This window comes from Corvus hawaiiensis, chromosome 3 (assembly GCF_020740725.1).
Source record: "Corvus hawaiiensis isolate bCorHaw1 chromosome 3, bCorHaw1.pri.cur, whole genome shotgun sequence".
Taxonomy (NCBI): domain Eukaryota; kingdom Metazoa; phylum Chordata; class Aves; order Passeriformes; family Corvidae; genus Corvus; species Corvus hawaiiensis.
In genome coordinates this window covers 18916702-18930098 of record NC_063215.1, presented here as the reverse complement: position 1 = coordinate 18930098, position 13397 = coordinate 18916702, and positions in this window count along the sequence as shown.

Here is a 13397-nt window from a genome sequence, read left to right as displayed (position 1 = left end):
GTGAGGCCACAACTTGAGTGCTGTGTTCAGTTCTGGGCCCCTCCCTACAAGAAAGACAGTGAGGTCCTGTGATGAGCCAGAGAAGGTCCGTGGAGATGGTGAAGGGGCTGTAGCACAAGTCCTATAAGGAGCAGCTGAGGGAGCTGGGATTGCTTAATCTGGAGAAAAGGTGGCTTGGGGGGGATGGTTTTATCACTGTCTACAGTTACCTGAAAGGAAGTTGCAGTGGGGTGGGTGTCAGTCTCTTCTTCTGAGTAACAATAGACAGGACAAGAGGAAATGGAGATCTAGATTAGATATTAGGAAATTTTTTTTCATTTAAAGTGTTGTAAAGTGTTGGAATGTGCTGTTCAGGGTAGTGGTGGAGTCACTATTCCTGGAAGTGTTCCAGACCTGTATGGACGTGGTTCATGGTTGAGGACATGTTTTAATGGTGAACATGGTGGGAGTGCTGGGTTGATGACTGGACTTGATGATTTTAGAAGTCTTTTCCAACCCTTAGGTTAGATTTTATGATTCTATGATCTGCTAGTGCTGTTCTTTCTAACTGATGTTTGTAAGCTTTTTTCTGCAATGTCTTAACTGTTGGAGTGAAAGCTTCTCTGGACTCAGGCCCAGAGGAAAGCCAAAGCACAGGGGTTGAATTAAAACCTTTGGATAAGCTGAGATACATGAAGTCACACCAACGTGAAATAGAAATATAGATTTTTAACTTTTAGTAGAAATATATGCTAAGCGCCTTAAACATTAAAAAGCTGCAGCAGAGACCTTAAACACAGTTCTTGCTGCAGCAGTGTTGCCTTTTCACAGAATTCTTTACTTTAGAAAAAATATAGATATAGAACTATACTGTTCACATTTTTTAGATAGAGTGTTCACATGAACAATAAGAACTGATAGAAACTGTATATGCAAATCTGTGTAATACCTATGTAACACTTGTGTAAGACTTAAGACTGTTAGAATTAGACCAAGATAGGTTAAGAAAAGGAAAACTAGAATCGTGTGTTAATCTTATTGGTCAATTAACAAATATAATCCACACTTCTGTAAAGAAATAAATATATAGAAGAAACTAGAATTAGAAGAAGAAGCTGGTTTTTGCCTGCTGTTTGCTGTTGCTGCTTGGCTTTATCATGAAACCCCCTTGAACTCTGCTTTCAAGAAAGCTATGAGACTATGAAGTAAAGAACTTAGCAGAACAGCAGCCTCCTCTGCTCTTCTACCCTGGTCCAAGAAGGAAGGGTACCCCATCAAAAGCTCAACAAAAGCTGAACATGGTGGGGATGCTGAGTTGATGGCTGGACTTGATGATTTTAGAAGTCTTTCCCAGCCCTTAGGTTAGATTTTACAATTCTGTGATCTGCTAGTGCTGGTCTTACTAACTGATGTTTGTAAGCTTTTTTCTGCAATGTCTTAACTTCTATGGTAAGTTGGAAACAGAAGCTTCACAAATACTAACTGAGATGTGAAGAAGAAGGGGCTTTTGAACAGTGTTCTAATGGACCATACATAGATTTTAAAGAAGTGATCAGGCATGTAATCAGAATCCCAATCAACATCTTAATTTCAAGTTCAAAGATACAAGGCCAAAGCCTCCAAAAACCAGATATTTCTATATATGAGTATCCTCATGAACAAGTCAGGCAACATCAAACTCTCTCTCAAAGAACAGAGAAATAAAAACAGCTTACAGCAATGAGGTATAGTATTACAGCAATAAGGGTAGAGGAAGTTTCTCAGTCAAGTGCAAGAAACATGACACTGATTATGTGGGGGTGTGAGACTGCATGGGAGGATGAGCCCATGCAAGACCTGACTACCTTTCATCACTCTTACAAGTTTACAGTACTGTCCTTTATGTGACTCCCTCTGTTTCAAGCAACTAAAGACACAAGTGAAGAAAATGAACAGTTCAAGATAATTTTCAATAAGGCAAGATATGTATTACTGTTTGAAATTCATGCCTCAAACTACATGTAGAAGTCATCATCATTGTAGAAGACAGACATCCTTGACCATGAAGGAAAGATTTAATCTACAAAATATATGGGTTAGTTTGTCCTAAATCCCCAAGACTTCAGCTCCAGTCCTTCTTATTTATCCATTGTCCTTTAGTTTCTAGTAATTCAGTCGGTATGAAATCCTTTTCTTTGAAGACTGTTGCCAACTCATTAAATTTTCCAAACTTTCCAGTACATGGATTTATGGGCAATTAAGAATTTCTCAGACTCGGTAGTCAGGAAATATAGCTTATTATCTGTTACAAAGGCATTTGGCCAAATTAAGGAGATTCTTCAATAGAAAAGTTGTTTCCTAACAGTGTTGCCTGGTCTCTTCCTTTTCAGATATTTTGTCCTAAACATTTTTTTTCATACCTGCAATGGCTCTAATATGAACAGCTCTTTCATTGAAAGAAATGGCTATATTTTACCCAGTTGTTTTCAAATGGTAAATTTACTGAGCTCGTCTAATGGCCCTGATATAATAGATGAAAAAACTCCATTGTCTGAGTGCAAGTCTTGAGATATATATTCAGAAAATGTTTTATTTTATTGCCTTTTTCTCCTTATTCCTGGTAATATGTACACAGTATGTTTGTGTTAACGTATTTTCTGCAAAATCCAAGGTCCTGCAGTTCATTCTGCCAACTCTGCCATTTGTTCAAAATCTTTATTCTTAAATGGCAATTTTCATTTTAGACCTATAGGAAATGTATCCGAGTGTGTCACTTTATAAAGTTAGATTTTCTGAACCTTTCATCTTCTACCCCTTGGATAATTTTCCTACTTGTGTTAAAGCAATGTCATTTCTATCGAAAGACTGCTCTTTTGAAATTTGTCACCGGGTGGTTCTCTAAACTTTATTAGCAGTTTCTAACAGTATCTTTTATTTACTGGACAATTCTTCAGTGCTTTTAGTAGCTGGTACTGTAGCAAAAGCAATCACACTAGCAGTTTTGAAAGATTTATTGTCTGGGTGCAATTTTTTGTTAATGGACTTGCTGCTCAGACTGTGTTCAATGCAGTTTGTAAAAGCATCACAAAAAAATGGGGCGTCTGAATTAAGATCTGCACAAAACCACTTTGACTAATGCTGGGTTCCATCCACGGCCAGCCCTTAGCACTCAGATACAAGTAAAAGATCAAGTCATGGTGCTTATACAAGTATACCTACTTGGTCAAGCACAAATCTCAGTAATGTCATTCAAGTATGTAAGTGTTTGCAGTTTCAAATCCCATTCTTGGTGAAAGTATTTTCCATGCTCGTCCACATTTCTAAGTAAAAGTCTCAGAGATCTTTAGGAAGAAAAGCAAAAAATCCCAACTTCTCTTTGCATTAAAACAAATCACCATTAACCAATTTATCATTAGCCAATTTATGAAACTATTTTCTTTGGTGTTTCCTGAAAAAAATTTCTTGTTCTCTGTAACCATTAACTACTGCCTGAATCTTCCTTAGAAACCTGGTGAAAAATGTCTTTGTATGTATTTCCAGAATGTATTTTAAACTATTGACTAGTACCTCCACTGTAACTTCTTCCAAGACTCTGCAAGACCACCTTAGGTTTCCCCAGAGCTACTGGTATCTGTATGCAAGATGTAGCTATAATCTCTTAATAAAAGCAATCAGATTTTTCCTTTCATCAAGGTTGCTTTGTGCACAGGCAACTAATCACTACTAAATTAATAAATAAATACAAAGAGAGAGGAAAAAAGAATATGTCTATTTATAGACAGATTAAATGACCGTAAGAAAAAAAAGAAGACTACTCAGTTTTGAAGTGTGTTTTCAAAGATAATAAGGATTTCACAGTTTGTTTTTCTTCTCTACATGTGACAAAGAGCCCTCCCTCCATCAGAAACAGCTTCTACCTCTAAAAGCTGTTGATAGGCAGTGCTAACAGCATTTTACTACTCTTATTGATGGTGCTACCATATATATACATATATGTATATATCATATATACATACTTACTTATCATCTAGATGTATATGTATATAGATGAATATGTGTATATGAAATATGTACATACACATCTTCATATATGTGCATATATATACAGAAATTCAGGAACATCACGTGATCATGAGTGCTTTTTCAGTCCTCTGCAGTATGCATGGTATAGAGTACAACCACCAGCTTTGAAGTATTTAAATTCTAGAGAAAATAACAATCTGTATATAAAATATTCTCCTTGAAGGTAGATTTTCTTAACAGCCCTTTTCACTCAAAACGGCTTGCCTCGCAGTAAGATCTTTCAGTTTCAGTTCCATTTCAGTTCAGATTAAAGAAATGAACCAATGAAAGAAGAAACAAAATGCATCTTTACACAGCCCATCTCTTCATGTAAAACATATACAACACACAAACACTGTCAACAGCCTGGCATCCTGTCCCACACATTTCTATCACGCCACATGCATTAATAAAAAGCCCCTGTATCCAATGACAGCGCCTTGTTAAAGCTCCAACATCAATCATGTTTTTTAAAAAATTTTGGTTTGTGTGTCCCTAATTAAATCCTTTGAAAATATGCCAGAAAGGTGAGATACATTTTTTCCCTTCTTTTCTCTTCTGGCTCTTTAATTACCCTTCCCTGAAACAAACAGGCATCGAGTAATAGACTGTTACGGGAAAGTTTCAATAGAAAACTCAAATCTCTCATTACTAGATTTTTATGGGACAACATTTTTGCTTAAAAGTATCTGGGATAGACACAGCTTTGGAGAGTGGAAAGGTAAAACCGCTGGCAGAGCAGCTGCTTGTTTGATATCAGGTGCAAACTCAAGACAAACAAATGGCCCTGCCTGCAGAGGGAAATGTGCTCTGACAAGTGGAGGTCAACTAAAACATTTCCTCTTCTCAATGCACAGTTGGGCCTCTCCTTTTACACTTTTCTCTCCTACAATGACAGTTTTAATTGTGACACTTTGGATGCACATGAAGAAAAAATGTCTCAGATTGGCTCTAACTGCTGTACTCCAAAGTAGTGTACTCCAAAGTCAGTGCACTGGAATCTGATTTTTGCAGAGAAAGTTTCAGCCTTTGCTGCACAAAGCAAAATTTAGTTAAGAAATTTAGGGCTTTCATTTCAGTTAAGCAGAAATGCAGCACTCTGAAAATCATGTTCACTACAATACGAACACATAAATAACATAATTATGTCAATGCTTTCCAAAGAATTTTATGCATCACTCTGTCACTGTATTATGTACCTTTAGTGATCTGCCTAAATTTTGGCTTCATCTCATTTGCCTGCTAAGCTCTCTTGAATAATTACACCATACAGCTATTTTAGGTAAGATAGATTTGTCACAATTCTCTCACTCTCTTTTCTGTTGCCTAACAATGGCAGGGATGCAAAGGCAAGAAACTACTACAAACCCTACTTTGCTTCCACACAGAACACATGGAATGAAAATTGAGAGACAGAGCCAGATGCCACAGAGGTGACATCCTCTTTCCTTTATCGTCTCATCTCATTCCTCAAGGCAGCCAATCTCCCATCCCCTCCGTGCCAGTGACAGTAATCCTATGCGAAGCAGTGTCACCATATAACCATTAAAGAGAAGCAGCAGTAGCAGTAATACTCAAGGTGCCTTTCCTATCTTACCTTTTAAAAAGATCAAACTTTGGTACATTCTGGGAAATAAGAACGGTTAGATCCGCTCTGTGAAATTGTACCTTCATTGAAAAAGAAAACAGGCAGAGACAGAGCTACTGGCAACCGTTCTGATTTTTGAAAAATCATGCTGGCAATATTACAGAGAAAGTTTACAGACAGTTATGTACATGTGTACAATCACACAAATAGGTAATTGAAAGAACTACACTGGCTTTTTTTGAGAAAGTACCATGTGAAAAGATAACGAGTAAAAACTCCAGACAAGTAGTTCCTATAAACCTCCACACCTGGTAAGCTGCAGCTCCCATCTGCCATCCTCCTTGCTTTTCTCGGCGCAATTCTCTTTGTACAGAAATAGTGTATATTCATGTCATCATTGGATCCAAGCACACTGTTGGGATTTAGATAATAGTGCAACTGATCCCTCTTCGGGCTGTGTCAGTGTGAACATGAGGACACTGATTTGCAGATATGTGCAAAGAAAACTCAAAAGTCAGAGCAGGGCCAAAATGTGTGTCTGAACACTAGCCTCCCTCAACCTGAGCCTTCCATGGGCTCATATAAATAGCTGTATGCTGACAAATAACACACAGTTTTCCACACTCAGACAGTGGAACTACCATAGATATAAATGCTTTAAATCCTGTGTGAAGGAGCGTACCACCAACTCCCACCTCAACTCACCAGACAGTAGTTCACAGACTTTGCATGTTCCACTTGCACCACCAGTACAAGTTTTAAACTCACCACCTTACTTCCAGAAACAGAGCACAGTGCCCCAACACTCATCCACAGTCGAGAGCAGGGCACTACTGCCCCTGTTCTGTCTGCATCAGGCTGCTCCTTCCTTGCTCCTACAGCCACCTTCAGGACCTCCAGCATCCTTTCCTCCAGCTTCCTTTTTTCCCTCCTTGTTGGTGATTGAGGCACGGACCCAGACTGGCAGGGAATCTGAATCGTTTATTCAAAGGAATGAGCTGGTTTTATACACTTTTCCAAGGCACAGTATTTTCCTTACATGGTAATTCTCACTACGTGATCTATCCCGTGTTGCCACATCAGCAACACGCTTTCCAAATGTCCTTTTATGGGGTGATCACGCGCTGTTCACTCGTCCGTCAGCTCCTGGCAGCCTCCTCTCCGTAGGGCTCTGCCGTGTGACATCTTCTCCCCCCAGGGTCCAGCAGAGACCAGCCTCTCTGTGCTGTCATGTGCTCCTTTGTGCTGCCATGTGCCTCTGCAGCACGTCTCACAGCCCACAACGTAATTCTATCTTATTCCTCCCCATACTCCTCCTAAAAACATTTACTGTTCCACATTGGTCCTTACAGCCTGGTAAGCTGAGCCTAACTAGCTTCTTCCCTTATCTTCCCTCTTCTCCTGGAGACATCTACAGGCCTTATGTTAAGCAGTGCCCCATAAAGAAACAATACTGAGGCCACTAACCATCAAGATCAGCCTCTGTGTTGACAGTTTTTTAAAATCTATTTGGATTTGTGCCAGTGGTAAATTTTGACCCTTGGGACAACTTACCAATATCACCTTTCCCTAAATAAAATACTAGGATTCAACATAGGTCTCTATAAATACAGACCTCAGCTGCTCACGTATCTGCTTTGACAAGAATAACTATTAAGGTGATAAGAACTTAAAGCTTAAACAACCAGAGGACAGCTTATCTGAACATGCTAAAAAACATATTTCCTGTCAGGTATTTTCTACCCCTGTGGAACACAGCTAAGAAAATCCTAGTTCCTATGAAAATATTGGTGTATGCTTTTGCAAATCAGTTCAGAAATGCATCTGAGACAAATGTTTCCACTAAATATTTTCCCCAGGAAGATTCACCAGTTCTGGGCCCCTCAGTTCAAGAGGAAGAAACCCACAAAGCTCAGAGCTCCAGGGCCACTGCAGCTGCAAAAGGCATGCCAAGGCCAGCACTGCGCTGCCCCAGCATTGCTCCTTCCACTCTTTTCTCCTTGGCACCAGCCTCACCTCCATGTGGCTTTTACTGCTCCACCGAAGGTTAGGGTTACGCTTAGGGTTAGGATTATGGTTTAGGGTTAGAGTTCGGGTTAGGGTTTGGTTTAGGGTTAGAGTTAGAGTTAGGCTTAGGTTTAGGGTTAGGTTAGGGTTAGGATTAGGTTTACCATGTAGGGTTAGGGTTTGGGTTAGTGCTAGGGTTAGGATTTAGGGTTACGGTTAGCGTTAGGCTTGGGGTTAGGGCTACGGTTAGTATTAGTGTTAAGGGTTCGGTTAGATTTTTGTTTATTCTTAGGGTTAATATTCGGACTTCGGGTTTTGCTTTGGTTAGTTTTAGGGTTAGTGTAAGTGTTTAGAAAACCAGAAAGCCCAGATTTCCAAGGTCACTGGAACTGTCATGGGAATGCCAAGTCCAGCACCTTGGCTCCAGACTCTACCCCCATGTGGCTTTTACTGCTCTGCCAAGGGTCAGCATTACACTTAGTGTTAGGGTTAGGGTTAGGGTTAGGGTTAGGCTTAGGGTTATTCTTCAGTTAATGTTTAGGGTTAGGGTTTAGGATTTAATTTAAGGGTTAATCTTATGTTTAGGATTACATTTCAGGGGTAGGGTAAGGGTTAGGTTTTCAGTTAGGGTTATGGGTTACAGTTAGTATTTGGTTTTTGTAAGGCTTAGGGTTACGTTTAGGGGTTAGCGTTAGGGTTAGGTTTAGGATTGGTTTAGGTTTAGGATTACGGTTACGGTTAGGGTTTGGTTTTGGGTTAGGGTTAGGATTGGTTTAGGTTTAGGGTTGCGCTTAGGTTTAGGTCTAGGCTTAGGTTTAGGGTTAGTGTTTGGGTTAGGTTTAGGGTTAGAACTAAGGTTAGGATTGGTTTAGCAGTAGGGTTAGTGTTATGGTTAGGGTTATGTTAGGGTTATGTCTTGGGCTAGGGCTAGGGTTCAGGTTTGGGTTCATGTTAGATTTAGGATTAAAGTTAGGGTTAGGGTTTAGGGTTTTATTTAAGGGTTACTTATGTTTAGCATTTCTTTTCAGGTTTAGCCTAAGTGTTAGGGTTAGGGTTAAGGTTAGGTTTAGTGTTGGGTTAGGTTTAGGGTTTTATTTAGGGTTAGGGTTAGGGTTAGGGTTAGGGTTAAGGTTAGGTTTAGTGTTGGGTTAGGTTTAGGGTTTTATTTAGGGTTAGGGTTAGGGTTATGTCTTAGGGCTTGGGTTATTTTTATGGTTATGGTTTGAGTTGGGTTTTTCGTTTAGGGTTAGGGTTTCAGTATGATCTTGGGCTAGGATTGATTTTGCGTTACAATTAGCGTTTGGTTTAGGTTTGGGGTTAGAGTTAGGTGTATGTTTACGGTTAGGGTTAGGGTTTGGTTTATGATTCCATTTCGGGTTAGAGTTAGTTTTAGGGTTAGGGTCAGGTTTAGGCTTAGGTTTTAGGTTAGAGTTGGGTTACGGTTTGGTTTAGGGTTTGGGTTTGGTTAGGTTTAGTAGTAGGAGTAGGATTAGGGGTAGGATTAGGTTTAGGTTTTAGATTTACTCTTAGCGTTATGTGGGGTGAGATAAATTAGTATTGGTTTACAGGCTATGGGATGTATCTGCAGAAGCACTTGGCAGCACAAAGGAGCACGTGGTGGCACAGAGAGTCTGGTGATCGCCAGACCCTGGAGGGAGGATGTTTCACATTGCAGACCCCTACCGAGAGGTGCCAGCTGCAAGCTGACAGACGGGTGAACAGCGCTTGATCGCCCCTTAGATGGACATTTTGAAAGCGTGTTGCTGACGTGGCAACATGGGATAGTTCACGTAGTGAGAATTTCTGTGCCTTGAAAAAGCGTATAAAACCAGCTTGTTTTTTAAAATAAATGTTTGAAATTCTCTGCCCGTATGGGTTGGTGTCTCAGGGTTATGGTTAGGTTAGGGTTAGGGGTAGTGTTAGGGTTAGGATTAGGGTTTGGTTAGGGTTTGGGTTAGCATTGTTTTAGGGTTGGTGTTAGGGTTAGATTTAGGATTAGTTTAGGGTTAGGGCTCGGGTAGGGTTAGGGTTATGGTTAGGACTAGGGTTAGGGTTAGGGTTAGAGTCATGATATGTTTAGGGTTTGGGCTCGGTTTAGGGTTAGGATCATTTTAGGGTTAGGGTTATGGTTCAGGGTTACAGTTAGGGTTAGTGCTTAGGGTTAGGGCTAGGTTTGGATTTAGTTTTAGTGTTGGATTTGGTTTAGGGTTAGATTTAGGTTTTGGTTTAATGTTTGGTGTTAGGTTTTGGGTTAGTTTTATGGTTATGGTTTCAGTTGCATTAGGGTTAGGGCTTGAATTACGGTTGCGGTTATGTTTATGTTTGTATTTTTTATTTAGTATTTATTTTTTAGGTTTTTCTTTCGGATTGGTTGTGGTCTAGGTTTTAGAAAACCAGAAAGCCTAGATCTCCAGGGCCATTTCATCTGCAAAGGTATGTGTAGGTCACCGCACAGCTGCCCCAATATTGCTTCATCCTTACTTTTCTCCTTTGCCCCAATTTCTACCTTGATGTGGCTTTTAATGATCCAGCTAAGGTTAGCATTACTCTTAAGAGTTAGTATTGGGAAAAGAATGATGTCCAAAGCTCCAGGACGTCTGCAGCTGCAAGAGGCTTTTCAATGCCAATGCTGCCCTGCCCCAACATTGCTTCCTCCATGCTTTTCTTCTTGGCACCAGCCTCTCCTGCATGCGGCTTTTACTGCTCCGCCCAGGATTAGGGTTACCCTTAGGTTTAGGTTGGAGAAATCCACAATGCTTTTGAGTATCTGGGCAATCTCTGCCAGAGCTGGGTCCCCCTCACATCAAGAAAGTGTTTCCCAGTTGCAGACAGCACCTCCTCTGTTTCACTTTGTGCCTGTTGGTTTGTGTTTCTATTGTTCTGTCACTGGGTACCATCGATAAGAGCCTGGCTTTGCACCCTCTCTCCGGGTGTTTATATATATTAGTAACATGCCCTATAGTCTTCTATTCTCTGAACTAAGCATTTCCAGCTCTCCTAGCATTTCTTCATATGTAAGGTGCTCCAGTTCCTTAATCATCTTTGTAGTCCTTCACTGGACTCTCTGGAAGAATTCCATATCTCTTTTGTTCTAAGGAGCCTAGAATGGTGCCGGGAATGGCCTCATCAGTGCTGAGGGGAAGAATCACTGTTGTGATAGCTGATACAGCCCTAGTTTTATCACTTTAAAATTATTTTATAATTTTAAAATTATTATTCTAAAATTCTGGAATAATTCCTACATGTTCTCCAGCTTAATTAATAACTTCCTGTCACATACTGCAGTGCAGTTCAGACAAGAACACAGGAGAATGAGGATGGCCATACTGATCAGACTAAAAGTCTCTCTGTCAATAGCCCACATGTATAAAAGAGAATAAAAATGGGCTGAGTATGTATCTTTACTTCCCTCAAAATGTCTCCTTACCTCTATGGTTCACAGACTTCCTAATCAGAATAGGTGTCTATATATGTAGTAGCCTTAAGGGACTTTTCTTCAATGATTTTTTCTCATTGCTATATTAATTTACGTAAACTTCAAGCATCAACATCCTGTATCAAGGAATCCTTCAGATGATGTGTGGTAGATTAGATCAGCTGTGTTTTCTGTGTCTAAAAAGTGCCTTTGCCAGGAATAGATAGCAGACTCGTCTGGCCAAATTTCTCTTCAGAAAACCTTTTACCTTCCGCTTACCGCCATGTCTTCAATTTTTCCTTCCTTGAACTCAGACAAAAGTGCCTGTCCCTGTTAGCTCACTTTTTGTGTTTGGTTAAATATAAGTGCTATTCTTCAAACCCCTTATACCATACCCTGCTTAAAAATCTCTTACAGGCTGGATCATGAACAATCCTTCTTCTGACTGTGCATCGGCTCTTTCAGGACACTGAGCGAATCCAGCTCTTTGAGTTTTCCTCCCACTACACATATAGTAACTTCAATTTCATCCTTATTGATAATTAGCTCTAGCAGCAGAACTACTGAATCCTGGTCTCCTATTGCTTTGTGAAGCCCAGGGTTAAGATCCCGTGGTCATTTTCTGTTGTCTAGTAGGTGCTGAACTCATGTTGCAGATTTGGAGTAGTAACAGGGCTCTTCCATTTTATTCAGCCAATTATCTTTGAGTGTTCTATTCTGCTTCCAAATGTGACTGAAATCAGCTGACTGATTTGAAAGCTGTCTCATGGACTGCAGGAGTGAGGCACAGGAGAATGCAATGTTTAGTTGTTTTGGTTTGTTTTAATGCAGAATTGAGTTTTGACTGTTATCACCAGGAACCCCTTCCATTGTTGCAAGATTGTTTATTTTCAGATTACAGATAAACTATTTGTGTTTCATTAGGGTTAGTACTGAAATGACAGACTTGTGGCAAAGACTGAAGTTTATACACCCTAGCATTATACCCTAGAACATCTAGAAGTGTTAGTCATAAACAGTTGCTAATTAAAGAAAAAATTCAAGATTATCATAGAATAGAATCACAGAATGGCTTGGGTTGAAGGGACCTTAAAGATCATCTAGTTCCAACCTTCCTGCCATGCACAGGGATACCTTTTGCCAGACGAGGTTGCTCAGAGCCCCATCCAAACTGGCCTTGAATGCTCCCAGGGGTGGGGCACCCACAGCTTCTCTGGACAACCTGTTCCAGTGCCTCACCACTCTCACAATAAACAATTTCTTCCTAATATCTAATGTAAATCTACTCTCTTTCAGTTTTAAGCCACTTCCCCTTGTCCTGCCACTACATGCTCTTGTAAATAGACTCCATCTTTCTTGGAGGCCCCTTCATGCCACAGTGCTAATGCCGGCTAGCACACTGTCCCGAGCACCGGGCAATCTTCTGCCTGTCCCCAAGGGGAGGATGGAAGCTGATCACGGCACAGGAGGACGGGCGAAGAAGCCCCTGCTTGCCCACTGATGACGAGGGTGTGCGAAGGAGGTAGGAAAGAGGCGGAGGGACTTCTTCCTGAAGGCAGATGGTTTATAGAATACAGAAAAACCATGGAGAAGCCGGGAAAATGGGACTGACAAGGAGTTTTATAGCCCTACAGGGTGGGCGTGGAAAACACGCGGCAGCTAATGATATATCAGTTAGGGGGTGTTACAAAGCCAAGGAAAAGGCATTAGAGCAATCGAAAGAAGGGGTAGGCGGGGAGGAGCAGCAAGGGCAGATTGACTACCAAGGAACATAGAACTTTATGGAGAGACAGCCAAATATGAGAAATAAGGGGAGGGGAGGGCCACAGCCAATGGTAAGGTGTAGATTAACGTATTTCACACAGCCTTTTGGGCACTCTCTTGAATTTAATGCTTTTGGGCTATGGAGGCCTCAAACCAATGGACCCTTTGGTCCACTTGACCCGGCTGGCCAGGGCGTTGGCCATGGCTCACCGCAACACCTTCAGGTACTGGAAGGCCACAATTTGGTCACCCCGAAGCCTTCTCTTTTCCAGGCTGAACAAACCCAATTCTCTCAGCCTTTCTCAGCCAAGCCCCTTGCAGCCACTCACTCACTCCCCCACTGCTGGGATTGGGAAGAGAACTGAAAGTGTAAAAGGTAGAAAACTTGTGTGTTGAGATAAAGTCAGTACAGCAGGAAAACCAAAAGCCACACACACAACCAAAGCAAAACAAGGAATTAAATCACTGCTTCACAAGGACAGGCAGGTGTTCAGCCATCTCCAGCAGAGCAGGGCCCCATCACATGAAATGGTGACTTGTGAAGACAAACACCATTACTACAAACATCCCCACACCCCCACTTCCTCCTTCTGCCTAATCCAC